Source organism: Phascolarctos cinereus, unplaced genomic scaffold (genome assembly GCF_003287225.1).
Source record: "Phascolarctos cinereus isolate Bilbo 61053 unplaced genomic scaffold, phaCin_HiC Scaffold_726;HRSCAF=1367, whole genome shotgun sequence".
Taxonomy (NCBI): Eukaryota; Metazoa; Chordata; class Mammalia; order Diprotodontia; family Phascolarctidae; genus Phascolarctos; species Phascolarctos cinereus.
In genome coordinates, this window is record NW_027556098.1 from 144,705,637 (window position 1) to 144,732,063 (window position 26,427).

At 42.8% G+C, this 26,427-nt stretch overlaps 1 long non-coding RNA gene across 2 annotated transcripts in view; it reads right to left on the minus strand.

The window, feature by feature from the left end:
- Positions 1–22,303: 22,303 nt before the first annotated feature.
- The window catches only part of LOC110192071 (uncharacterized), a 113,524-nt gene continuing 109,400 nt past the window's right edge, over positions 22,304–26,427 (minus strand). For both annotated transcript variants that reach the window (XR_013482712.1, XR_013482713.1), the window contains 2 exons: positions 25,509–25,557; positions 22,304–22,931 (listed from right to left, as the gene is read on the minus strand). This is a non-coding gene — a long non-coding RNA (uncharacterized LOC110192071). The remainder of the gene's footprint in view (positions 22,932–25,508; positions 25,558–26,427) is intronic.

Genomic DNA, 26,427 nt, shown 5'->3' on the forward strand with positions numbered 1-26,427 from the left:
CATACTATATGCCCAGCACTATACAAAGTAACATGGGAGATGCAAAAGATAGAATCACTGGGGTAAGTCACTTCCCTTTTCTCAGCCTGTTTCCTCCTCTGTTAGGTGAGAAAGTTGGACTAAGGGGGCTCTCAAATTGGAAGCTCTTCTAGTTTTAAATCCTATGATCCTCTGACCTCTGACCCTAGCCCTAAGGAGTTTTCTGTCTAGTTGGGGATGCATGACTTCCATAAAACAATAATATATTCATGAGAGGTTAAATTGCAAAGCAAGCAGCCTTCTATGAGATATAGAGAATTCTCAGGGAAAGAAATTACAGAGGAGGGAGCTTGAAATGGGCTGAAATCATTAGTCAGCATAGACCCAAATAATGCTGTGACTGATATTGGAACTATTCGTTGTGAGGCATCTTGGTCTAGAGGAAAGAATACTGGCTCTGATATCAGATGAACTGAGTGTGAATCCTGCCACTTCCAACTGCCCCTTATTAAGACTGTGTGACCCTGACCAAGACAACTTATCTCTCTAGACCTCAGTTTCCATATCTGTCAAGTGAAGAGGCCTGAAGTGTGTGACCTCTAAGGTTCCTTCCAGTTTAAAATCTATGATCCTACCAAACACTTGACACTTACTAGCTGTATGACCCTGGGCAAGTCACTTAACCCCAATTGCTTAAAAAAAAACAAAACCTATGATCCATGGTGAGAAGCATCAGTTACCTGAGTTACTTTACAGAAAGGGGAAAGGGGGTGGGGTATCACAGAATTTAGAAATGGAAGAGACTTTTAGTAACTATCTATTTATAGATGAAGACACTGAAGTTAAGAGAAATTAAACAACTTCACCAAGGTTACAGAGTTGGAAGGAGCAAAGCCAAGAGTCAAACGCAGGTTATCAGTCTCCTCATCTATAAAATGAAAGGGTCAGACTCGATGACTTCTAGGTTTCCTTTCATCTCAAAATCTATGATCTTCTGACATGTGAGTGCATGATTTGACAGGATCCTGGCAAATTAGCTGAGGATTTCAACTCTGTTTTCCAGATTAAAAATTATATATATTTTATATATAATTTTATTATATGCATACATTTATGTATATACACACATACAATGTATGTATGCACACATTGGCATATATGTATACACATATGTGTGTATATACACACACATATGTATATGTGTATCTACATACACACATACAAATAGATATACATTGGTTGTTGTCCTTCATTCTCGAAGAGGACCAAAATGACATCACTATGTTGTGATCAAGGTATAGTGTGGTCTGATTGTAGCTGAGCAGATCAATACAAGCTCAGAAGGCTCTACCACAGGTCAGACACAAATAATCCATATGAACATTTGGAGTGGAGATGTCCCTAAATTTGCACATCTCACGTTTCTTTTGAGCTGCTGCAATTCTGTTTTGCTCATACAGCACAGTGCCTTCTTTGATGAGGGCATGCCAAGCTGGGCAGTCCTGTGCTAGTATCTCCCATGTCACACAATCAATGCCAAAGTTCTTCAGAGAGACCTCGGGAGTGTCCTTGTATTGCTTCTTCTAACCTCTTTGTAAGCACTTTCCTTACATGAGTTCTCTGTGAAATTGTCTCTTAGGCAAACGTACATTAGGCATTAGAACAACATGGCCAGCCTATAGAACTTGCGTTCTCTGCAGTACACATATATACACATATACATATTTATATGGGTGTATGTATATCTATGTATATATGCATAGATATACATATGTCCATATATATGTGTGTGTAGACACAGTGTGTTTTCCAATTTGGCTCTGTGTTAAGATCTGCATATGTTGGAGTTAAGGGAGGAAAGTGTTAATTTTCTCTTCTAGTTAAAAACAAAAATAGAATACCCTCAAGTTTTCTCTGTCACCTTGGTCAACCCTGAAGGCCAGCTGAGAGGTATCCCTCAAATTCTTTTCTCCCTTTCTTTGGAGTGGCAGTGGGAGAAAGGAGGGAGGTTGAAGCTGCTGACTGAATCCTGCCATTTCAATTTTCTTCTTGTTGGGGGAAATAGAAGGAGAGAAAGAATGTAAATATCAGTGTTTGTGGACATCAAGTGCTAAGGAGATCCACGGATAGTAAACAGCCATTCAGGCAGTCTGAGGAGGTCTACTTGTGTGATGCTTCCCCATTATCTCTATGACAGAAGGTATACCAAGGGTGTGGATAAACTGACCCTCTGCCACATGCTGATTTTTTATAATTAAACTAATCTCCCTTAAATAGTATTTTCAACATGTCACTCCCCTGCTTAGCGATCCAGAGTAAGCCTATTGAAGGAGCTTAGGTTCTTCATCCTGGCATTCAAGGCTTTCTATAATCTGACCCAACTTAACCCACCCAGAATGTATCCTTGACTCAAATCAGGTCAGTTCTCTGATATAATTCCCATGACTTTCTCATTGCTGCCTCTATATTTTTACTGTTTCTCTCTCTCTCTCTCTCTCTCTCTCTCTCTCTCTCTCTCTCTCTCTCTCTCTCTCTCTCTCTCTCTCTTTCTCTCTTTTTCTCTCCTCTCTTTCTCCTGTCCCCCTTGTTAGTAATATCCAGTTCAGTTTAATTCAACAAATATGTCTCAATCATCTACTATGTGCAAGGTATTGCGGTATAGTAAATGGGCCAGCCTTAGAGCTAAAAAGATTTGTAGTTGGAAGGTCCTGTACCTGGCACATACAATCTGAGTGACCATGCTGGGTACAAAGTAAGCACTTAATAAATGCTTCTCTATTCCATTCCATGTGAAAGTAACAACCTCTCAGGTGCCTTAGGCAGCTTTCAAAGACTAAATACCCAATCTGTATTGGTGGAGGGAGTTTCTATATTGAATTCCCCTGAAATGATGACATCACAGATCCACAACCTCTTTTCCACGTCCCCCCAAAAAGAATATACAAAGCACAGTGCTAGCCCTGGGTGGATAAAGATGAAAAACCATATAGTCTCTGACCTCAAGGTTGAAATCTAATTACTGAAAGGGGATAGGGGACAGATACACATAAATAAATGTGCCTCAAGGTAGTGTGACAGGAGCAAAGGAAAGATGGTTTGTTGCAAAGAGAGATGGATGTGGAGTCAGAGGACAACTGCCAACTTACTAGCTATGTGACCTTGGATCAGTCACAACCTCTTAGGCCTAAGATCCCTTATCTAAAATAAGGAGATCTGAAAATCTTTCCAGTTCAAAATCTATGATCCCTTGATTATACATTCCAAAGTACTCTGAAAATTTTGAGAAGGAGAGATCATTTTCCATTGGGGGAGGGGACATTTCAGGGGTAATATGAGAAGTAATGAGGAAAGGCTTCATGATGAAGTATGCGTTTGAGCTGGGCCTAGAAGGATTTCAACAGATGGAGATGCAAAGGTATTTATTTCAGGCAATGGGGAGCTGGGGGTGTGAGGAGAGGAGGCTTTTCAAATACAATCGAGGAAAGAGAGGATAGTTTGGCTGGATATAGAGGAAGGGGTGAAAAGTCTCAAAAGAGAACTTGAAGTCAACTTGTGGAGAGCCTTAAACAGCCGGATGTATAATTGAGCAAAGGACATATATTTAGCAGCTTTGTGAAGGCTGAAATCCAAGAGATGAGAGACAAGACAAGAAGACTAGTGAATAAGGTATTACTGCTGCCCAGCTGAGAGGTGATGAGGGTTTCTGAACTAGAGTAATATCAAAATAAATGGCCAGGAGGACATATATGGAATAGATGTGAGGAGAATCAACAGAATCTGGCAAATGATTGATAAGGAAAGGAGAAGGGTCAAAGAGACTCCAGGGTTATAAGCTTGTGTGACTGAGAGAATGGTGGTGCTTTAACAAAAATCAGAATTTAGAAAGACGACAGGTTGATAGGAAAGTGTTTAGAGACACGGTAAGTTTGAGGTGCCAGAAAGAAAATCAGACGGCGCTATCTAAAAGGCCAAGCAGGTCTAGAGGTGAGTGACCAGTGAGGTGAGAGGACTGGCGACCACAGACAGGGATCACTGAAGGAACTGGGAAGGTTTATAAGGGAGAAGAGAAAACTTAATGCAAGGCCATGATAGCTGCTTCAAGTATTTGAAGAACCATTATAGAAAAGAAATTAGATTTGATCAGCTTGGCTTCAGAGTGTGAAATAGGAGCAATGTGGGGAATGTGCAAAGAGGCAGCTATGCTCAATAAGAAAGGGAAAAAGCAATTAGAGCTATCCAAAAGTGGAAAGGACTGCCAAAAGTGAGGTGGTAAGCGTTCCCTCACCAAAGGCCTTAGTTTGTTAGGGGTTCAGGATGGTCCATTGGAAAAAGCATTGACTTTGGAATCACAGGACCTGGATGTACTACCTGTGTGAGCTCGAGTAAGTCACTCACCTTTCTTGGGCCTCAGTTTTCTCTTCAGCAAAAGCTTTGGACTAGATGATTCCTGAGGTCCTTCCAGCTAAGCGGCACAGAGGACAGAGCTCTGGACCTGGAGTCAAGAAGACCTGAATTCAAATCCAGTGCCAGACAATTAACAGCTGTGTAATCCTGAGTAAGCCACTTAACCTCTGCCTGCCTCAATTTCCTCAAATGTAAAATAGGGCTAATAATAGCACCCACCTCCCAGGGTTATTGTGAAAATCAAATAAGATGCTATTTATAAAAGTGCCTAGTGCAGTGGCTGGCACATAGCAGGTGCTTCATAAATGCACACCGCCTTCCTTCTAGCTTTAAAACTACGATTATTTGCCCACATCACACAGGTAGGTCTACCTCTTTAATATGGGCATATAGAAATATATACATACATATATACGGGTGCACATGTGAGACAGAGACAGAGACAAAGACAGTGAGAAAAGCCATTAAAATTTAGCCTGAATATGGGGGGGGGGAGAATCTCAAAAAAATTTTTTGTTCAGTGGTGTCTAATTCTCCATGACCCCAAAATGGAGTTTTCTTGATAAAGATACCAGAATGGTTTGCCATTTCCTTCACCAGTGGATTAAGACAAACAGAGATTAAGCGGCTTGCCCAGGGTCACGCAGCTAGTAAGTGAATGAGGCTGGACATGAACTCAGGTCTTCCTGACTCCAGGTCCAGCACTCTATCCATCGAGCCACCTAGCAGCTTCCCCAAAATCAAAGCTGTCCAAAAGTGGAATGGCTAAACGTCTAGTGTAGAGGTCCAAACCATCCTCCCTGCTCTGAGAGATGACAACTTCTCTGTTTCTCTAGGCTGTCAAACAGAAGATGGATGAGCACCAGTGAGCAGGGTACGGTAGGGATCGGTTTGGATTGTGGTTTGGAGTAGATGACCGCTGAGATTATTTCCAGCTCTAAAATTCTGTGAGTCAGGGGCAGGCGTGGGTTGGACTTTAATGTATGGTCTCTAAGCTTCCTTCCAACTTTAAATTGCTATGATTCTTTAATGAGAGAATGCCAGAACTCAGTGGAAATATTTGATCAACAGATCCAGATTTGGGAGTCACCTCCATAAAAAAATGTGAGTAATGGAGGTATATGAGATCACAAGGGTAAGCTCTTAGGGAGCATACTGTTTCCTCTTCTCCCACTAGCCAAATCTTCCCCATTCTTCAAGACTCCCTTCAAGTCCCATCTCCTCCTTGAAGCTTTTTCCTTTACTTTTACAACCCTAGCCATCTGTCTTTCTTCTGAGCTTCCTAATAATTACTAGCATTTGCTGTTCAGTCATTTCAATTGTGTCCAATTCTTTGTGACCTATTTGGGTTTTTCTTGGCAAAGAAGTTTGTGGTTTGCCATTTTCCTTCTCCTATTTATTTTACAGATGAGGAAGGAGAGGAAGTGATGCATTGGGTGTGCCAGGAAAGGGAGACAGGTGCAGAAAGGAAAGAAGGTGAATGCTGAATGTAAGTTTCACCAGCTTCACCGATGGCTTTCATCCACTGTCCCCCAAGGGGGTACACAACCACCTATGATACCCCCAGACTGGGAACACAATGCCCAAGCACCAAATATCTAGAAAATTCCCAGAGATTGGCTGAGAAAGAAAAGCAAGAATATTGTAATGGAAATGAAAAAAAAAACCACCTGATACTAGCTCTGGGACCTTAGGCAAGTCATTTAATCCACCTGGGCCTCAGTTTCCTCCTCTGTAAAAAGAGCAGGCTGAGTTAGATGATCCTTAACATCTCTTTCATCTCTAACATTCTGTGATCCTGTTCTATTTTAACTACATTGGTTTAGCTGCATGTAGAGACAACCTTTTTAAAAACAACCAGTTTAGAAGTACAATCCATCCCCCAGCCCATTGTTACTGACACTGTTAAGGGCCTGGGCTCTTGAACTGAGCTCGAGGTAGGTAAACAAACTGAGGTATGTGTTGAAACCTGCCAGGTGAGGCTGTGGTTTCCCCAGTATCTTTATCTTTGAGATGATCTCTGGGTGGTTTTTTTGTTTTGTTTTGTTGGGTTACCCCCTCACCCTCTCCTAGTTTGTTGCCTGAATGGGGGACCTTGTTGCTAAGGTTCACCTCACCTCTCAAGGTCATAGGAAGACAAGATGGTGGGTCTGGAGTTGGAAGGGTCCTTAGGGGTCATCTAGTTCAGCCACCTGGTTTTTCCATTTGAGGGCCCACAAGCCCAAGAAGTTAGACGACTTGTCTAGGTAGTATGGAGCAGAGTCATCATTTGAATCCAAGACCTCTGAGTCTAAATTCTGGACTCTTTCCACTGTATCATATTGCCAAATGTAGGATGGCACTCGATGAAAGACCTCTTATTTTTTTTTAATTTATGGAATAAAACAAGCATTTCTATAACATAGTATAATAAAAAAAAAGATAATTGTATATGAAACAGCTAATGTATTGTGTACAACTTGCTATTCCTTTTAAATGTATAATAAAGTTATCGAGGAAATTTCTTTTTTTTTCTTCCCTCCCTTCTTCTACCCCGGGCTCTAGAGACCTATTATTCATCTTTATATACATAATAATCTTGTCTTCTCAACTAGACTATAATCTTTCTGAAGGCAGGCATTATCTTTTACTTCCTTGTAAGACCCCACCATACCTAGCATAAAATAGGTATTCCATAAATACTTGGTTATTAACTGGCTGATTGACTGACTGGTGAACAGGGATTGTGAATTCAGGAAGCAGAAAGCAGAGTCAACCGGCCATGTGCTCTAATAGTCTATGGATCCCACAGGAGCCCTGAGATCACAGGCTAGAATTCGAGATATCCCTGGTGCAGTGAGAAAACTACTGGATTTGTAGTAAAAAGACCCATGTTCAAAGCTGGCTTTGCCACTTCCCTGTGTAATCTTGACCCCTTAGACCACATCATTCTCATTTGAAAAAGGAGGGGATTGGATTAGATGATTTCTAAGGTCCCTTCCAGCTCTGAATCAATGATCATTCTTCTGCTTGTCTAGTGGTGTGTTTTGAGGGGAGTACCCGTAAAAGATAGGGTAGATAGACATTCAAGGCTCATTTACTCATCTAATCAGGTTGCTATAGCAGCTGAAAATTATATAGAGCTTAAAGTTTTACGAAGTACTATGGATTATCTCATTTTGTTTACACAACAACCCTATGAAGTAGCTGTTATTATTATTATAATCCCCATTTCACAGATAAGGAAACTTGAGGTTAAGAGAGATGAAGCGATTTGGCCAGAGTTGTGAAACAGCTAGTAAGCGTCTGAGACGGGATTCAAAGTCAGGTCTTCCTGACTCCAAGTCCAGCTCTCTACAGATTCTAGGAGAGGGAGCCAACAGACCTCAGCTTTGCCATTGACCTTGGATTCCTTGAGAAAAAGAGTCATGCCTCATCTTGGTATCTTCCCTGGTGCCTTGCATCTGGGAGGTAATTAGTTGGTTGAGTGAAGACATGATGGGCTCTCTGTGCTTCAGTTTTCTCACATGCAAAATGAGGGGATGATTTGGACTCAATGTCCTACTAAGCTCCCTTCTGGTTCTAAAGGTGTATGATTCCAGGGTTCCTGCTTTCCCAGCTCTTTGCACCCCTCCTGCAGCTGGCTGCCAGGCCAGGTTCAATAACAATGGTAATGATAGTCATAACAACATTCTTCAGTATTTGATGAGCATTCTTCTTCCAAGTGACAAAGTTTGTAGCCCTTCCACATAGTCCATCATTCATTCTGACAGAACTCTGGTGTGGTAAGAAAGGGGCAGGTGTTATTACCCTTCCTCTTTTAATCATACGTACACATATTGAGAAATCTCTGCTCATTTGCTATTAGTCTGTTTGGTGGTGGAATGGTGGTGGTCTGACGGTGGGGCAAGGTGGGGCAGAGAGGGAACCAACCTGTACCAAAGAGAGTAACGGCACCAACTGCTAAGTGACTTGGAAAATTGTCCCCCCCCACCACAATCCCAATCAGCCACTGTTATATCCAAATGAAAAACTGACTTCCTCCACAAACCTCCTCTGAAAATTGCCTTCAACAAAGTTGAGCATAATGTAGATTTTGAGGCTTGCTTCACTGTTCTCTTTTTAATTTTTTCATTGTGATTTATTTAGTAACTTTAAACTTAAAATGTGGTTTTAAATAAAGCTTGGACTTGTCTGTTAGAAGAAATTAAGTAAAATTAAAAAAAAACTTTGCTGAATTGCATTGCAATTTAGTCCTGGTCTAGAAATGGTAGGTCATACTTCCAGATCAGCCAGTCCCTGACTGATTACAGACTCAACGTTTTGATGAACCAGTGGGAAGCATCAATCCCTAACAGCAGTTTCTGTTTCTTTTGCCTCTGTCTCCCCTTCTTTTACCCCACTCAGTGTTTAACAAATTGGAACATTGCATTCTGGTGCCCAATTTTCTGCAGAAAGGAATGATCCCTCACCCCCAGCTGAAAGTGATCTCTCTCTCTCTCTCTCTCTCTCTCTCTCTCTCTCTCTCTCTCTCTCTCTCTCTCTCTCTCTCTCTCTCTCTCTCTCTCTCTCTCTCTCCCTCTCTCTCCCTCTCTCTCCTCTCTCTCTCCCTCTCTCTCTCTCTCTCTCTCTCTCTCTGTTTTTGTTTTTTTTTTTTTGCTTTTTGGTGAGGCAATCGGGGTTAAGTGACTTGTCCAGGGTCACACAGCTAGTAAGTGTCATGTGTCTGAGACTGGATTTGAACTCACATCCTCCTGACTCCAAGGCCATAGCTCTATCCACTGTGCCACCTAGCTGCCCCCATAAGCACTATCTCTAGCCTCACACTTTTTCAGAGTACCTGTCCTGGATGTCTTCTTTGTCATTCTCACATTCTATATCATATCATGCTAATTTGTCCTGTTCTTTCTAGCAAACCATCAGCATCTTGAGGACAGGCCCTGTGTCTTTTTTTTTTATTTGGTAATGCTAGGGTTACCCCATAGGCACCTGCTGACCCCACCAGGCCCAGTGCTCCATCTACTGTTTCACCTAGCTGTCTTGTATAATAGGTATTTAATAAATGTGCATTGAATTGAACTCAAAGAAATTATGTCTCCTAAAATGACTATAGTTATAGTACCTGAAGATATAGTCTCCAGTCTTGAAAGTGTCAGTTACAACCAGACTTAATTTTCTCATCTGTAAAAAAAAGGGGGGGCAGCTAGGTGCTGCAATAGTGGGACCTGAGTTCAAATCCAGCCTCAGACACTTGACACTAGCTGTGTGACCCTGGGCAAGTCACTTAACCTCATTGCCTAGCCAAAAAAAAGGGGGGGGGGAAGGAATACCTACCTCATGGATCTATTATGAAGCTTAAATTAATTGATGTATTATAAAACGTATTGCAAACTTTTTTTTGGTACAGGGCGGGGTTAGTGTAGAACCTTTGATCTCATTAAGGTACGGAACTCTCATGCGTTCTACTAATGGTGATGAGCCTCTGCTTAGTAAATTACACGCAGTCTTAACACTACTAGTGGTTATAAGAAGTTAAGTGTCTTGCCGTGTGTTACAGTTGGAACCTCAACCCAGGACTTCTTTCCTGAGGCTGGTGCTCCAGCTACTACACCATGCTGCCTGTCTTATAAACCTTAAAGCGCTATGTAAATGTTAGCTGTCATCACTGCTGCTGCTGCTGCTGCTGCTGTTTATTACATGAGAGGGAATGCTGAGCAGCTGGAGCTGGTGCTGCAAGTCAGTCGGACTGGGGACTATCTATAGGTTTTTCCACTTTGTTGAATTTTGAAAATAGATTTGTTATTACTAGGGCATTTTTTGGAAATTGTTCAAATACAGATTTGTCCTCAATCTGTATAAACATAAATGCTAACAATATAAATTATTTGGGCTATAAATGTGTCTATTTAAAGTGCACACTTTTTAGTTCCTATGGGTCCTTAAAGAATTATCTGTTTCCTGGGTTGAGAATCTAATTCTCCTCTGTTATGCTGGCTTGATTACTGGACCAGGAATTGAACCTTTTTTTTTTTACGAGAAATAGTGCAACATAGTTGAAGTGGCATTCAGAAGACCTAGGTTCTTATCTTGACTCTGCTGCAAATCTTGACAGTCATTTAATATTTCTGGTCTCAGTTTCCTCACCTATAAAATGGGGATCTGTCTAAAAATCAGAGGAGGGGACCTTTGAGGTCATATAGGCTAGCCTCCCTCCCAGTACAACGATCGAATGAAATATTAGGTGTGAAAGCAGTTAGAACAATACAAATATGAAGCGCTATCACTGCCCTACTGGGTGTTGTTATTCAGTCATGTCCAACTCTTCATGGACCAAACTGTCTATGGAGTTTTCCTGGCAAAGGTACTAGAGTGGTTTGCCATTTCCTTCTCCAGCTCATTTTATAGATGAGGAAACTGAGGCAAACAGGATTAAGTGACTTGCCCAGGGTCACACTGCTAGTGTCTGAGTCCACATTTGAACTCAGGTCTTCCTTACTCCAGGCCCAGTGCTCTATCCACTAAGCCATCTAGCTGCCTCTACTAGGGTTCAATATTCAAGAAGCAGTTTTCAGCCATTTTAATCCTGATTCTCTCAATCAAGCAAAATGACTAATTCCTACTCTGAGATGGGATTTGTAAGAGTTCTATAAAATGACGGATTCATAGATTTAGAGACGGTAGGAACCTCAAAAGCCATCTAATCCAAACTTTTCATTTTATAGATGAGAAACAGTGGCCAAGAAAAGGAAAGTGACTTATCTAAGGTCACAAATCGCATAAGTAGGAGAATCAAGATTGGTAGAGAAAGTTTCCTCATTGAGAGTTCCCTGAACCTATGAATGAACATATCTCTCTCTCTCTCTCTCTCTCTCTCTCTCTCTCTCTCTCTCTCTCTCCTCTCTCTCTCTCTCTCTCTCTCACACACATACACACACACACACACACACACACACACATTTCCCCCTCCATAAAAAAAAAGAATATTAGCACCAAAAGAAACTTTAGAAAACATCAACAGTAGTCCATCTCCCTCATTTTTCCTTCCTATTTTCTATTCCAAAGGAATTGAAGTGGCTTCCCCAAGTCATCCAGCTAGTTAATGATGGAAGCATGTCTAGAGCTCAAGAATACTGTCTCTACTATCCCACCAATGACTTGGAAGAGGGCCCTGGAAGTACACTTAGTTATATTGGAAAGGACACGGGACTTGGAATCAGCCCAGGCTCTTCCCTGAAGAAGTTGGGTGACCTTAGACAAGTCACTTAACCTCTCTGAGCCTTAGTTTCCTCATCTGTAACAATCCTTGAGTTATTGACTTGCAGGTCATATGAATGTAACCAAATATTATCTCAGGCAACCCATAATCAATTCCTTCCTCCTCTTCTTGCCCCTCCAGGCTCCTTCTCTTTCCTTTGCTCCCCTCCCCTTCATCCCCTGAAGGCAAGCACTAAGGCATACTGAAGGCAGATGCACAGGAGAAAGCAAACAGTCCAAAGAGGGAATCAGGGAGCTTTTCTTCTTGATACCCCCAATTCCAATGGTAGTGCCAGGCCTACTCAGACCCTGGAGTTCCCCACCTGCAAGCTCCCTCTCCATTTCCCCTCCCCCTCAGGCCCCTTCAGAAGGCAGAATTATTTCTCATTAGTTTTCACTTTCAATCACAAAATTATGTTGGTGCCCAGAACCCAACGGCGTCAGAAGATAAAAGCGTCCCTCACTGAGGAACATTTGGGCGGGATGATATCAGCCTAATTAAGTGGCTCAGTCTTTGCGCTGGCTTTTTTTCCTTCCCCCAAGGTCCCAGTCCCCATTGCCAAAGGGCTTGGGTCCTAGGGGAGGGTCGCCAGCACCTACAGAGGGGATTTTCTGGTGTCTTTTTGCCCCTAGCTCCCTCTCCACCCTGTGCCCCCAGCCCCCCTCCCGAGAGAGATCCGAGCGGATCCTCTCTCTCCCTCCGTATGTAGTTTTCGGTCAGAATTGATTGATATCTTGATTAGCAGCCAGAAGGCACTGGACCAGGTGTTAACTCTGTGCAGATTGGAGGCAGCGTTCTGTGAACTTCACACCGTATCAAAGGCAGAGACATGCTCAGTCGGAGCAAGGATCCTTTGTTTGCTTTGGCAGGGTTCGCCGCTTCCCTGGGGCCAGCGCCATAAAGGGTTTCTGTTCCGAGCCGGAGTCGTCATTGTCGAAAAATTGTCCCTCGAAAAATTAGCATGGTACAGTGGAGAATGCATAACGCCGGCGTAAATGACAGCTGCTGCCCCGAAACAATGGCGAGAAAATGGTTTTTGTGGTTTTTTTTTTTTTTTTTGCGGGGCGCCCTCCTAGTCTAAAAATAACTCCCTCCTTGCCCGGAGTGGTGCTGGAGCACCGGCCAGGAAGCGGCCAGAGAGCTGGGGGACCAACTGGGGGTGGGGGAAGCGGTGCACGGAAAGGGTGGAGGGCCACAGCCTGGTGGAAGGGGCGGGGTGGGGCTGCGGGTGAGTCTCCAGTCCTGGGACTCAGGTGCCCCAACCTGCCCCTTCACTCCCAGGGTTTAAAAGGTCCGAAGTGAGTTCTCAGTGATGGGATGCATGGGAAACCTCTGGTTTTGGAGGTCTTTATATGGTCCTGAGCGATTCCTCTTGGAGAAGGGCAGCCAGCAAGCCAGTGCCCCACGGAGAAAAAGCTGCAGTCTGGGAGCCGGCAGCTTGCTTGAAGAATCGGGAGGGTGGGGGGAAGAGGAAAGGACACACACACACACACACACACACACACACACACACACACACACACACACACACGCACACAAAGGTTACGTGGTTAATTGAACATCAACAGCCACGGATACGATTATTCCCCTTTGTCTATTACACCAAATGTGTTGATGGAAAAGTAACTAGATTAACAGCGCGGAAGCCTGGATTGGTGAAGAAGAAGAAGAAGGGGGGGGGGCTCCTGAATTGCGCATCCAGGGCTACAGCAGCCATGGGAAGGAAGGAAAATAGTCAATTAGAGAGGGGAGAAAAGATGGAGTGTTGTTTCGTATTTGCATAAGGGCTCCCAGTCTAACGGCAGGGGCACAATACAGCCCCCAGCTAAACAGGAGCAAGGATTTCAAAAGTAAATAAGGTTGAGTGTTGTGTGTTGGGTTTCTTAGCCTGCCCTGTCATATTGTAACTGTTGATACTAGCATGGGGGACAGGAAAACAGCCTGGCAGGAGAAGGGCAGGGGGCTGGGCAGGGGGTGGGGGTGGAAGAGGAATGAACAGTGCCCCGGAGTCATTAGAATCTAAAATAAAAGAAAGAATCCAGCAAAGCTATGGGGGGTACTGTCCCTGCCCAGGCCCAGGGAGGGTATTTGCTTGTGATTGGCCCTTCAAACTCAAAGTCAAGGCCACAGAATATTCATAATCTTTTGGGGAGTGGGATAGGGAGATTGTGGAGAAGCAGGGGTCCCTGGATTTTTAGGGATTCTTTCCTGTGGCTTACACATCACTAAACATAGAAGAAGCTAGACCGACTGAGGCTAATATGGCCTATTATAGAGCAGATGAGGCCTTGATCGAATGAATGGAGACCAGGGCAAAGGGGTTAGCCCTAGTAGCTGTAAGGAATATGAGTCCAGTACCCATTTGTCATTCATATTAGAATTCTGGAGTCTTAGAACTGCTGAACCCTCACGTTCTCCCCCTCACTTCTGCCTACTCAACTATCTGTCCACCCAGCCAGTGGCTCCCATCCCTATTTTCTGATTCACCAAACTATAAACCACCCAGATCTATTATATTTGTGTGCTATTATTGTATACCTGAATGTACACATCTGTACAGATGAATATTGGTGGATAGTATGTATATGTGTACTCTAGGTAGGATGTAGGAATGAAAGGGACTTTAAGGATCATCTAACCCACCCCCCTGGCCCATTTTACAGGGAGAAGACTGAGGCACTTAGAGATTAAGTGAATTTCAGAAGGTCACACAAGTATTAAGTAGCATAATCACGATTCAAAACCAGATCTTCTGACTCAAAATCTAGTGAGTGAGGGAGAGTAAATTGTGTATTGTAATAATCAATTGAAGGAATTGAGGATGTTTAGTCTGGAGAAGAGATGACTCCAGGGAGACATAGTAGTTAATAAAGTATTTGAAGGGCAGTCATTTGGGGGAAGGATTGAGCTTTGATTGGCCCCTGGGGGCTAAACTGGGAGCAACGGGGAGAAGAAGCAGAGGCAGATTCAGGCTTGGACAATTAGAACCCAGGATGTGATGGACATACTTTCCAGTTTAATTTGAATTGTTAACACTTTCCATCACTTTCTTAAGTCTAGATAATCTAATAAGCAATTAATGGAGCCTTGATTTATAGAGTTTTCTGATTTCCAAGGTATAAATGCTCACCCTGAAAATTTAGCAATTGATTGGCTCTAACAAGCCAATAGGAGATGCTCCAGGACCCCACTGATTAGGACTGTCCCCAAATGGAGTGGGCTACCTTGGGAACTAATGGGTTCCCCCTCCCTAGAGGTCTTCAAGCAAAAGCCAGGTGGCCACTCATCAGGAATGTTGGCATTCTCAGGCAGGTTTAGGTTGGGCGAGTTGGTCTCTGACGTGCCTTCCAACTCAGAATACTGACAAAGATGTGGTTGAGTGGAAAAAACACTGGATTTGGAAGTCAATGGACTGAGTTTAAAATTCTGGCTCAAATAATTACTTATATGTGTGACCTTAAGCAAATCACAAACTCTCTGGGCTTCAGTCTCCCCATCGATAAAATGAGGGCATTGCCCAAACAATATCCATAATGTTTCTATCCCAATTTTAAATCTATGATCCTTTGGGACTGATTTTCCTCCAGCTAATGTTGACCGACACTTGAACTGAAGAAACTGATACTTCTAGATTACCTGCCTCTTACATGGATGCCTCAGGAAGCCTGGCTGGCCACTCCTCACTGTCTCCCACCCCACTATATTCAGCCCTGCCTTACGGTCTTTAATCATATTGTTCACCTCCTCTGAACCCCTTCCTCTTCTTCTGTGCTTGTCCAGTGCTTTCAAGGCCAAGTTTAAATCCCCCTTCTATTACAAACTCCATGACTGTTCCAATCCTTTCCTCTGATTCTCTATGGTACTAGTTTTTACCACACAGTATAGCTTTTAATTCTTCTCTAGTGGTTTAATAGGTGTAATTCTTGTCTCCTCACCTAATGGTAGGGAATAAGTCCTATATTGCTTTTGCTGCTCTCACTGAGGCTAGCATAGTGCTGGGTATATCTGTGCTTAATATATGCCTGGTTGATGATTGATCTTGCTTCACTAAGGTAGACTTGGCCTTTAAATGGATTAGACATGTATCTGTGTGTGCACTTGTGCCTGAAACAGGCCAATTAGCATGTAAGACAAATAAAAATGTGTTTGTCACCCTGAACTTGGGTTAATACTCCTAAAAAGAGAACAGCTATGAGCTAATTCATTAAATAGGTCCATATTTACATTTCTATTGTCAGCTATAATCATCTGTTTGTTTGGACAAGGTCTCCTTCCTTTATGATAGGTATTAAACCTGTCAGTAAGAGATATTATACTTGAATTTCAAAAGTATATGTGTATTATTGCAGTCTTAGACTTCTGACCAGGGACCCAGTGGAAAAAGTAGCTAGCTGGCTTTGGAGTTAGACCTTGGTTCAGATCCCACATCTCATGCTTGGTTGCTACTTGTGTGACCACAAAGTCACTTATTCTCCTTGGCCTTGAGTTTCCACATCTGTAAAATGAAATGGTTGGGGTGATTTCTGAGGCCCCTTTTAGCTCTAGCCCTATGATCTAGCCTTAGTCTATATTTTACTGTTTAATGACAGCTGTTTTCAAAAGAAGAATCTTAAGTAAACAAGTGATTATCCTTCACCATGACAATGAATTTCCTAATAGTCACTGTCTATTCATATACTTTAGCCCAGATTTGGTCAATTTATAACATAAAAATTGCTTGGGTGAATAAATACGGAAAGAATACAGAGAGACTCCCACATAAAAATTGCCTTAAACAATGTAGCTTCACAATGATATTGTTGTTGGTTTTTTTCATACTTCCTTCTGGAAGAGGACCAATGACATCACAAGGGTGATGTCTCGAGTTGCCCATGAATTGGATTTAAGTGAGACAGAGCTGGGCAAAGTTGTTGGCCTCACTTTCTCCTCCAGAGTCATCCAAATCCAGTGGCAAGACAAAAGTTAATATGATTATCGATGGGCAACCTTGGTCTTTGTAATACAAACTCTACCTTAAAAGTATAATATCAGTCAGCCAATTGTCCATATGTAACATCGTTTCTTTGGAAATAACCGCTTTTACCCATTGAGGTTGCTTTACCTAACACTGGTTTATTTTTCTTCACAAAATAAATAATCATAGGAAGGAAAGAAAGGAGAATTTATCAAGCATTTGCTATGTTCCAGGCACTGTGCTAAGTGCTTTACAAATATTTCAATTGATCCTCTCAGCAACCTTGAGGGACAGGTGCTATTATTATCCCCATTTTTTAGTTGAGGAAACTGAGGCAGACAGAGTTAAGTGACTTACCCAGGGTCACACAGCAATAAAATTTGGTCTTCCCAACTCCAAGCCCAGAGCCCTATCCACCTTGACACTTATCTGCCTCATAGAATCACTTTACAAGTAAGGAAACTGAGCCAGAGAAGTAAAGTGAGTTATCCAAAGGCACATAGGTCATACAGATATCTTTATGCATTGTATAGTTCTCTGTGAATATACTTTATTCCCTTCCTAAAATGTAAGTTTCATTTTGTTGTTATTGTTCTGTTGTTTTTCAGTCCTCTCTGACTCTTCATGACCCCATTTTTGGAATTTTCTTGGCAAAAATACTGAAGTGGTTTGCCGTTTCCCTTCTCCAGCTCATTTTGCAGATGAGGAAACTGAGGCAAACAGGTTTAAGTGACTTGCCTAGGGTCACACAGCTAGTAAGTGTCTGAGGTCAGATTTGAACTCAAGAAGATGAGTCTTCCTGATTCCAGACCTGACATTCTATCCACTGTGCCAACTACCTGCCTGTAAGTTTCATAAGGTCATGTAAATGTCTTAGCTAAATTTCCTATCTCTCCTAATTCCCAATGCAAAAGTAGGCACTTAATAGATATTTACTGAATTGAATTGAATTCGCACTATAGGCCCCTGAGTTTGACTTTGACTCTTGGCAAAATTCTATCATGTGTTACGAAAAGTATGTTTTGGAAGAATTTTAGGGCATCATGATTGCTGTGGAGTCAGAGTGGATTCACCAGTCAAATCAGCCTCAATTTTTATTTTCTATTTATTCATAAACAACAGTTTAGAAACTGTTAGAATAGTCTAACATTATAGAAACCCTAACAATGTTAAGTAATGTGTACTTGGATCTCCCTGCATTCATCTGGGCGAGTAGAACAGCTAGTCCCTGAGATAAATAGGCCAGAATTTACATTGGCATCCTTTACAATCTACCTTTTGACCTCATCATTAGACTGAAACGACTCCCTCCAAAGTTATCAATGATCTTGTAGTTGCCAAATCTAATGGCCTCTTCTCAATCCTCATTTTTCTTGACCTCTGTGAAGCCTTTGATACCATTCATTACATTTTTATCTTAGATCCTCTATAGGTTTTCATAACACTCCTCTCTTCTAGTTCTCCTCCATTTATACTCGGGCTCTTATCCTGGTTCTTCATCCAGGTCATGCCCATGCACAATGGATGTCCTTTAAGGATCTGTCCAAGGGCTTTTCTATCTATACCGTCTCACATGATGATCTCATCAGTTTTCATTTCAATGATCACTTCTGTGCAGATGATTCAGTTATCTCCATGCAGATATTCTCAGTCCTGACCTCTCTCCTAATTTCTAGTTTCACATGACTTACTGTATCTTAGACATCTTGAATTGGATCCATCGCCTCTCTTTATAGAGGGCAGAAACTGGACTCTCAGCTGACTCTACTTTGCCTCTGCTGCCCTGCCTGGTTTCAGCTTCACAGAAGAAGATGCCCTTCCCTGGTAACCTTATCACTTCTTAAGTCACCACCAGGCACTAACTCAAACCTTGATTCACATCACCTCCCTTGGCCTCCTCTCCTCTCTGATTAGAGGGCTTGTGGGAGGGAGGGGGAGGAGGCCGAGCACCAAACTCCTCCCAATGCCTTCCTTTATAGAGAGCACAAACTGGACTCAGCCACTCCACTTTGCATCTGCTGCTCTCCTTGGTTTCAATTCCATGAACAAGATACCCCCTGGTGTCCCCACCCACTTTCTTGCCTCTTTTTGTGTGTTGTCTTTCCCCACCCTCATTAGATTATAAACTCCTTGAGGGCAGGGACTGTCTGTCTTTTTATTAATTGTATCCCCTGATCTTAGCATAGTGCCTAGCACATAGTAGGCACTTAATAAATGTGGATTGGATTTGATTGGAACTGGATGATCCATAGGCATTTCAAACTTATTATCTTTCTCCCCAAGTCTTGCTAGCTTCCTTATTTCTGCAAGGGTACCACCATCTCCCCAGTCACCCAAGCTTGCAACTTCAATGTCATCCTCCTTCTCCTCTCTCACACTCATTTCATGTGTCCAGTCTGTTGTCAAGTATTGCCATTTCTACCTTCACAACATCTCATTTATATAACTTCTCTTCACTCACACAGCCACCACCCTGATATAGGCTCTTATTACCTCATTCCTGGACTATCAAATAGACTCCCAGTCTGTCTCCCTGCCCAAGTCTCCCCCAACTCCAGTCCATTCTCCACTAAGCTGCCGTATTGATTTTCCTAAAGTGGAGGTCTGACCATATCACCCTCTTGCTCAATAAATTCTACTGGTTCCCTATTACCTCCAGAATCAAATATAAAATCCTCTTTTTAAGTCCTTTAGCAATCTTCTCTCTTCCAACCTTTTCAGTCTTCTTGCATTTTACTCCTTTCCAAGTACCTTATGATCCATCAACGCCTGCTTTTTTTCTGCTACTTAAACAGGACACTCCATTTCTATACCTTGGACTTTTTCACTGGCTGTCCCCCATGCCTGGCATGCTCTTGGTTTGCCACCAGGCTTTCCTGGCTTGCTAATTCCACTTTCTGTAAGGTAATTTTCCCTTTTTCCCCTCCTGTCCACTGCTATTGCCTTCTCTCTGATATTGCCTCCAGTTTACCCCATAAATATATCTTGCATGAATGTAGATGCTTCCTTGTTCTCTCCTGCTTTGTAAGCTCCTGGAGGGCAGGCACCATGTTTTTGCCTTTCTTTGCATCCCCAGTGCTAAGCACATGCTAATTGACAGACTTTTGAAGTAATAAACACAATGGGTTACTTTAGGGGGGGACTTGCTGAAAAATTTACTTAGGCCAACCCCCCCAATATTTTGTATGTCTTTCATATGAGATAGTACAGCCCCTCTTTCATATGAGATAGTACAGCCCCTCTACTTACTAGATTAAAAAGAAAAATGTGAGGAAAGCTAGCTAAAGAAAGTAGGAATCCACAGTGGAGTGAGGGATTTTATGAAGCCATCCTGATGCTAAGAGTAGGACCAAATTAATAGCATTTAGGCATCTCTTTTGTCTACTTCGTCAGTTCTAAATTGGAAGACTCAGTCATTTAGGGCCCAGTGACTGAAGAATAAGAGGGAATACTTTTAAAGAACCAGTTGGTGAACAGCTGTTCCTTGTGTCCATTGAACAGGATCAGGAAAAATAAATACTGTCACTTTAAATAAGGCACCCCCACAGAAGAAACCTTTTTTTAAAGCCACTTGAATCTAGAAAACATAAAAAAGAGCAAAACAGAAGTGACAAACCTTTGAAAACAAAAGAACAAAGAAAAATCCTACATTTCCACAAAATATCCTGAAATATCCACATTATGTCTGGTTCCAGAGATTTTCCTAAGGGGTATGGACTGAAGACAAATGGTACCCACCATGTGTCACCGTCATCACATCATCTCCCCTGAATACCCAACATTTATATGCTGTTGAGATGAGGTGAATGAAGTCCTAAGCAGGGAAAAGAGTCACCCAAAGGGATGATGAAAGAGCAGGCACGTGATGGACTCATTGTATGTACAGGAGCATTAGGTCTGCTTTGGCATCCACTAATCCAACCCTCTCTGTCTTTCTGGAAGAGCTGCCTATCCTCTTCACACCCCTAAAGCTTAGGCCACAGGCACCATCCTGATTGGTCTACTTTAGAATTGGCCCTGTCTGGATTTAGAGGCAGCAGGCAGATTCAAGTCAAACCTTGGCCCCAAATCCAAGGCAGGCTGTAAGCCTGGACCTTTGTCTGGGTCTTATAGGCTGCAAATAAGTGTTTTAGCAGGGAATGTATTGGCACAAATGGACGTGGGTTGAACTGTTAGTTTAAAGATTCTTCTGGAGAAATTTTGCCTTTAAACTGAATGTTATGACCCGCAGCTGACTAATACAATAATAGGAATTGGCTTATCTCCCTGTCTTAACCCATTAGCAGTTAACAACCCACTGGCCGTTGGGTGGCAAAGTGGTCCTGGAGCCAGGAAGACCTAAGTTCAAATCTGGATTCAGATACTTACTAGCTGTGTGACCCTGGGAAAGTGACATAGTAGCTGCCTGCCTTAGTTTCCCCAAATGTAAAATAGGGATAATAATAGCACCTATCCCTCATGGTTTTGGTGAGGATCAAATGAGACAATATTTGTAAAGCACTAAGCACCATGCCTGGTACATAATAGGTGCTTAATAAATGCTTACTTCCTTCTTTAGCACCCATTGCTATCCAGCAATATACAGGTCCCTTAGCCAAGTAACTTCCCTTCTCTGGGCATGTTACATCCAGACAACAGAATGTAAGCTCTTTGAGTATAGGATTTGGATCGCTTTTGTATTTATCTCCTTAGCAGTATCTGTGAGAAAATAATAGAACTTTATAAATGCTTGTTGATCAATTAGGCCTCAATTTTCTCCTCTATAAAATGAGGGCTTAGACCAGATGATCTCTAAGGCTCTGTCAAGCTCTCAAACTTCCATGAGTCTATTTGATTTAATTCAATAGACATTATAATGATGGTGGTGGTGGTGGTAGTGGTAGTGATGATGATGGAGGCATAGCATGACATTATGGATAAAGAACAGGACTGGGAATCCAGATGACCTGGGTTCGAGTCTCTGACACGCACTGAGTGACCCTCAGCAAGTCATTTAACCTCTTGGTGCACTAGGTAATTCCAAGAGCGTGAGCTGCAAGCAATAGTCAATCTACATCGATAGAGGGAATTTCCTACACTAATGAAATTATCCTGGGCTATAGTTTTAGGAGTATTGGTCCAGGTGTACCTTGAACCTGGGGCAGTTGCTTTCCAGGGGATTCAACTTTCCAATTTGAGTTGGGAGGACAGACTCTGAAACCACAGGTCCAGATGAGTAATGAGGAGGAGGAGGAGGAGGAGGAGGATAAGGACAGGGATTTCACCTGTGATTTCATAACATAATTATTTGCAGGGATGGCCAGGACAAGGAAATAGAGATAAGGAATGATGCAGAGATGCAGCTGTTCTATCAAGAACGTGGTGGGTTTGAATTCATGAGTTTGAATCTTGATTCTGTTCGTTTCTGGTAAAATGGAAATTCTTTCCTGCCCTATCGCACTGGGTTGTTTTTAAGGAAGTGCTTTGTAAACTGTAAATCACTCTGTAAATGGGAGTTATTGTTATATGAAACATGGGGAGACTAGCACAATGTGAGGAGCCCTGAATAAGTGGAAGGGATTGGGGAACAGAGAAAAGGCATTGAAAGGCTAAGTGGGGGGAGCTCCAAATCCAAGCTTCCCAACTACATCCTCAAACAGCTGGCCCTATTCAGAGTTGGGGAGGGGGTGGCACATGGATACCAGGCTGGGAAGGTTAGTCCAAATTCAGAAAACCCAGTGTAACTCCTGAGATGGTTTAAAAAAAAATTTAATAGCCAGAGTAATAGTGAGGAAGGGTGGTTGTCAGGAAAGCAAAACAATCAGGAAACGTGTCTCTGGGGCTTTGGGAATGGTGAAATAAACAAACAAACACACAAACCAAACCACCACCAGGCAGTAAAAGTCCGGGAGCACCATCCCACCAGGAAAGGAGAACAGCAAGTTTGAATTACATAGGCATCTAAAAATCCCAACCCCACAGGAAACAGTAAAGCTGAGCAGACCATTCGCCAGCACAGATTCAACTTCATCATCTTTGCCGCCAAATTGCCCCAAAATATTTATTTCACAATAGGACAATCCGAAAAGAGCATGATCCGCAGTACATTGGGATTATGGACTTTGGAGCAGAAGGGACGTTAGAACCAACGTCCTCATTACACAGACCAAGAAACAGAGGCCCATAGTTGGAAGGGACTTGCCCAAAATCACCCAGAGAATTAAGCGGCAATGCTGGGAGGGTGCGTAGCATAAAGTAGAAGAAAGGGCACTGAACTGTGAGTCAGGAGTCCTGGTGTCTAGTTCTGGGTCTCATATTAGCTGGCTATGTCAGCTTGAGCAAGTGTGTTCCTTTCATCTTTCTGGGCCTCAGTTTCCTAATCTGTCAAAGAAGAGATTTGGACTGTCAGCTTTCAAACACACATACACATACATACACATACACATGCATGCACATACACATGAATGCACACATATGCAAAAACACTTACTCAGTAGGTCAACATGACTAGCATCACATGAAAACTGCAAAATATTGAATAGAATTCAAAATAAAGCAGGGATTCTTAATTGTGTGTGTGAGAGAGAGAGAGAGAGACAGACAGAGAGAGAGAGAGAGAGAGAGAGAGAGAGAGAGAGAGAGAGAGAGAGAGAGAGAGGGAGGGAGGGAGGGACCTCTTTGACAGTCCAGCGATGCCTATGGGCTTCTCAGAGTAATGCAATTTTTTAAACAATTGCAAAAAATGCTCAGTTTCAGAGGGAGGTTAGTGAAAATAAAGATAGAAATTGTTCTCATCCAATTTTATGGAGTCCCTGAAATCCATTCACACACCTCAGGACCTCTGACATAAAATTGCACTTAATAAAAAGAAGCAAATAAATGCAGTGGACCCAACCTACCCCCTTCCCTTTGCCATACAGTTTACTATTTGGTGGTATAGTAGAAAGAACTCTGGATTTAGAGGTGGAAGAGGCTGGAACATTTGAGAGGTAGCACAGAACAGTGGGATGAATACTGGTTCTGAAGTCAGAAGACCTGGGTTCAAATCCTGCCCCTGCTACACCCTTTCTGGGGAAGGGAAGGGGGCAGTTGGACTAGATGACCTCTGAGGTCACTTCTGGTCCTAGATTGAAAGGACTTCAGAGAGAATATTTCATTAGATTAACTCAACACCCTTGGAGTTGATGCTATATGCTAGAGAAAGGGCAAACACTCAAAGTGTTTGTCTCCTGCAGATACTAGTACACTGTGGGGAGGGAATAAGTGTATATATAGTGCTGTTATTATCCCCATTTTACATCTGTAGAAACTGAGGCAAAGAGAGGTTAAGTGACTTGCCCAGGGCCACACAGCTAGTAGGTATTTGTGGCTAGATTTGAACTCAGTTCTTCCTGACTCCAGGCCCATTGCTCCATTCATTGTACCTCCTAGCTGCCTTACAGTACATAACAGGAGCTCAATCAATGCTTATTGATTGTAGAAGAGGGTTGTCTGGGGGCTGGGGCGGGGGCGGGGTGGTAAGAGAGGGGGATGGTTGGCAATCTCTTTTGGAAAAATCTGTTCTAGTGCAATAGGACCAAGGCCAACAGTAAGCACCCTCTGACCTATCTCCCCTCCTCTGCCTACAATCAAAAGTTATTGATCCTGCCACAAACTGAACTTAGTGAAGCAAGTCACTTCCCTTCTGCGGATCTCAGTCTCTTCACCTGCAATAATTAATAGCCCATATTTCTAGACTACCTTAAAGTTGACAATGTGCTTCTGTCACAACAGCTCTGTGAGTTATAGTAGTGTGTCTCACTACCCCCATTTTATAGATGAGGAAACTGAGGCTCTGGACAGCAAAGAGACTTCTGCCAGGTCCTACAGGTGGTAGGGAATGGAGTTCAGAAATTCTGACTCAAACATCCATCCCTCTTTCCACTTGTGGGAACTTAATTTGATGGCCTCTAAGGTCCCTTTCTAGCTTTCCTATGAATCTATGTCTCAGTCCCTTAGTATTCTGTTAGGTGACATGACCTGGTATATAAACTAATTTGATCCAAGCTATGAATGACTGATAAGAGATTCATGTGTTGTCTCTTCCTCCCCCAGGAAACACTTGTACTTTAACCTGAGCTTTCAATGTCTTCATTCAAAGGAAGCACTGATGGTGACATGATGGCAGATCAGTAGGGACAGTTTTGGGGGGTAGGGTCACCTTGTGACACCCCCCTAGTCACACCTTGGTTGCCTACCTTACCATGCTATAGGGTGGGTCCAAGAGGTCAACGGAGAAGATGCTGCCTGAGAGGTTTTCATAGGGAAGGCTGAGAAACTCCTTGGGAGAGGAGAAAGAGAGGAGGTACAGAAATGGCCAGACAGGGAGGCCCCTGCCAAAGAATGCCAAGCAATAAGAGGCCCAAAATTATAGTTACCTTGGTGCCAGCTATAGGAACTTTCCCCCTTCATTTTGATAATGGCTGGTTGGTTGCCTTCTGGGGCCCTGTCCCTGCTTAATGACAAGGCCGCCAGGGCAGTCATAGCTTATCTTTTTTGGAGCTGCCTTATCTCTCTTTTTGGTGTTTCTCTGAGCTTTGTTTGGGCTTGGATGGGAGCAGCCTGGAAGCCCGGGTTATCTCCTGTTTGGATTGTTGGAGGCGAGAGCTCTAGCAGCACCCTTATCTCTTACTTTCTGGGGAGACCTCTGCCATGTCTTAGCTCGTCCTCATTCACTCACTTTTGGTCCAGGATGCCTTCCCGGAGGAGCTAAGGCTCAGAGCTTCCTGACATGACCAGATAAGTATTCAGATGAAAAGCCTATGCTAACCTCTCACACACTTATGGACAAGGTACCATAGGATCTAGAAATGGAAGAGAACTTAGGGACCAGCCTGCTCATTTTACAGGTGAGGAAACTGAGGTCCAGAGAGGTTAAGTCACTTGTCCAATCTCACAAGCACACATATTAATACTCACCCCTCCATCCTTTTCCCTTCCCTCCAAATCAAGGAAGTAAGTTAGGGGCCTGGAAAGACAAATTGGGAAGATTTGTCAATACAGTATTAGTGAAAAGAGCACAAGGTTTCTTAACCCAGCTGTGCTGTGTGATTTCGGTCAAACCTCTTCAGTTCTCTAGGCTTCGGTTTCCTCATTTGAAAAATGAGGTTAAACTAGGTGATTTGTTAGCTCCTTCCCCACTCTAAAATGGCATGGTTTTAATGGGTTAGGTGTAAGGAGATAGGGATCCCCAAAGAGAATTTTAAAAGATAGGCGAGATTAATCGTGACTTTACATCATGTTTTAAGGTATATTATTTATTTTACCATATTTGAAGGTTTGCAAAGTATGTTTCTTCCCAAAGACTCTAGGAACTAAGTAGTGTTACCATCCCCATTTCACAGATGAGAAACCTGAGGCTCAGAGAGGTTAAATGATTGATCCAAAGCCCCAGAGTAACTTCAGGGTCAGGAGCAGGTCTTGAACTCAGGTTTCCTGAGTCTGGGTACAATTCTTTTTTCCCTGTATCACAACAGCCTGATGGGAAAGACTTGTTGGCGGGTTGGAATGATGACATTAGAGTCACCATTCAAGTGCTTCTTTTCCATTCAATACCTTTTGTTCAAGGGAGGTACTAATGATGACATGATGGCAGGCCAGTTGGGGCAATGTGGGAGGTAGGGTCACCTTTTGGCAGACCTCTAATCACACCTTGGTTGCCTATTCTACCATGCTATAGGGTGGGTCCAAGAGGTTGATAGAGGAGATGTTGCATGGGAGGTTTTCACAGTGAAAGCTAAGAAACTCCTTTGGGGAGCAGATGTTTGCCCTGATTCTGTCTCAGAACAAAATGGAAGAAACTCAGCAGTGAAAAGTTTGTGTTTAAATCCAATTACAA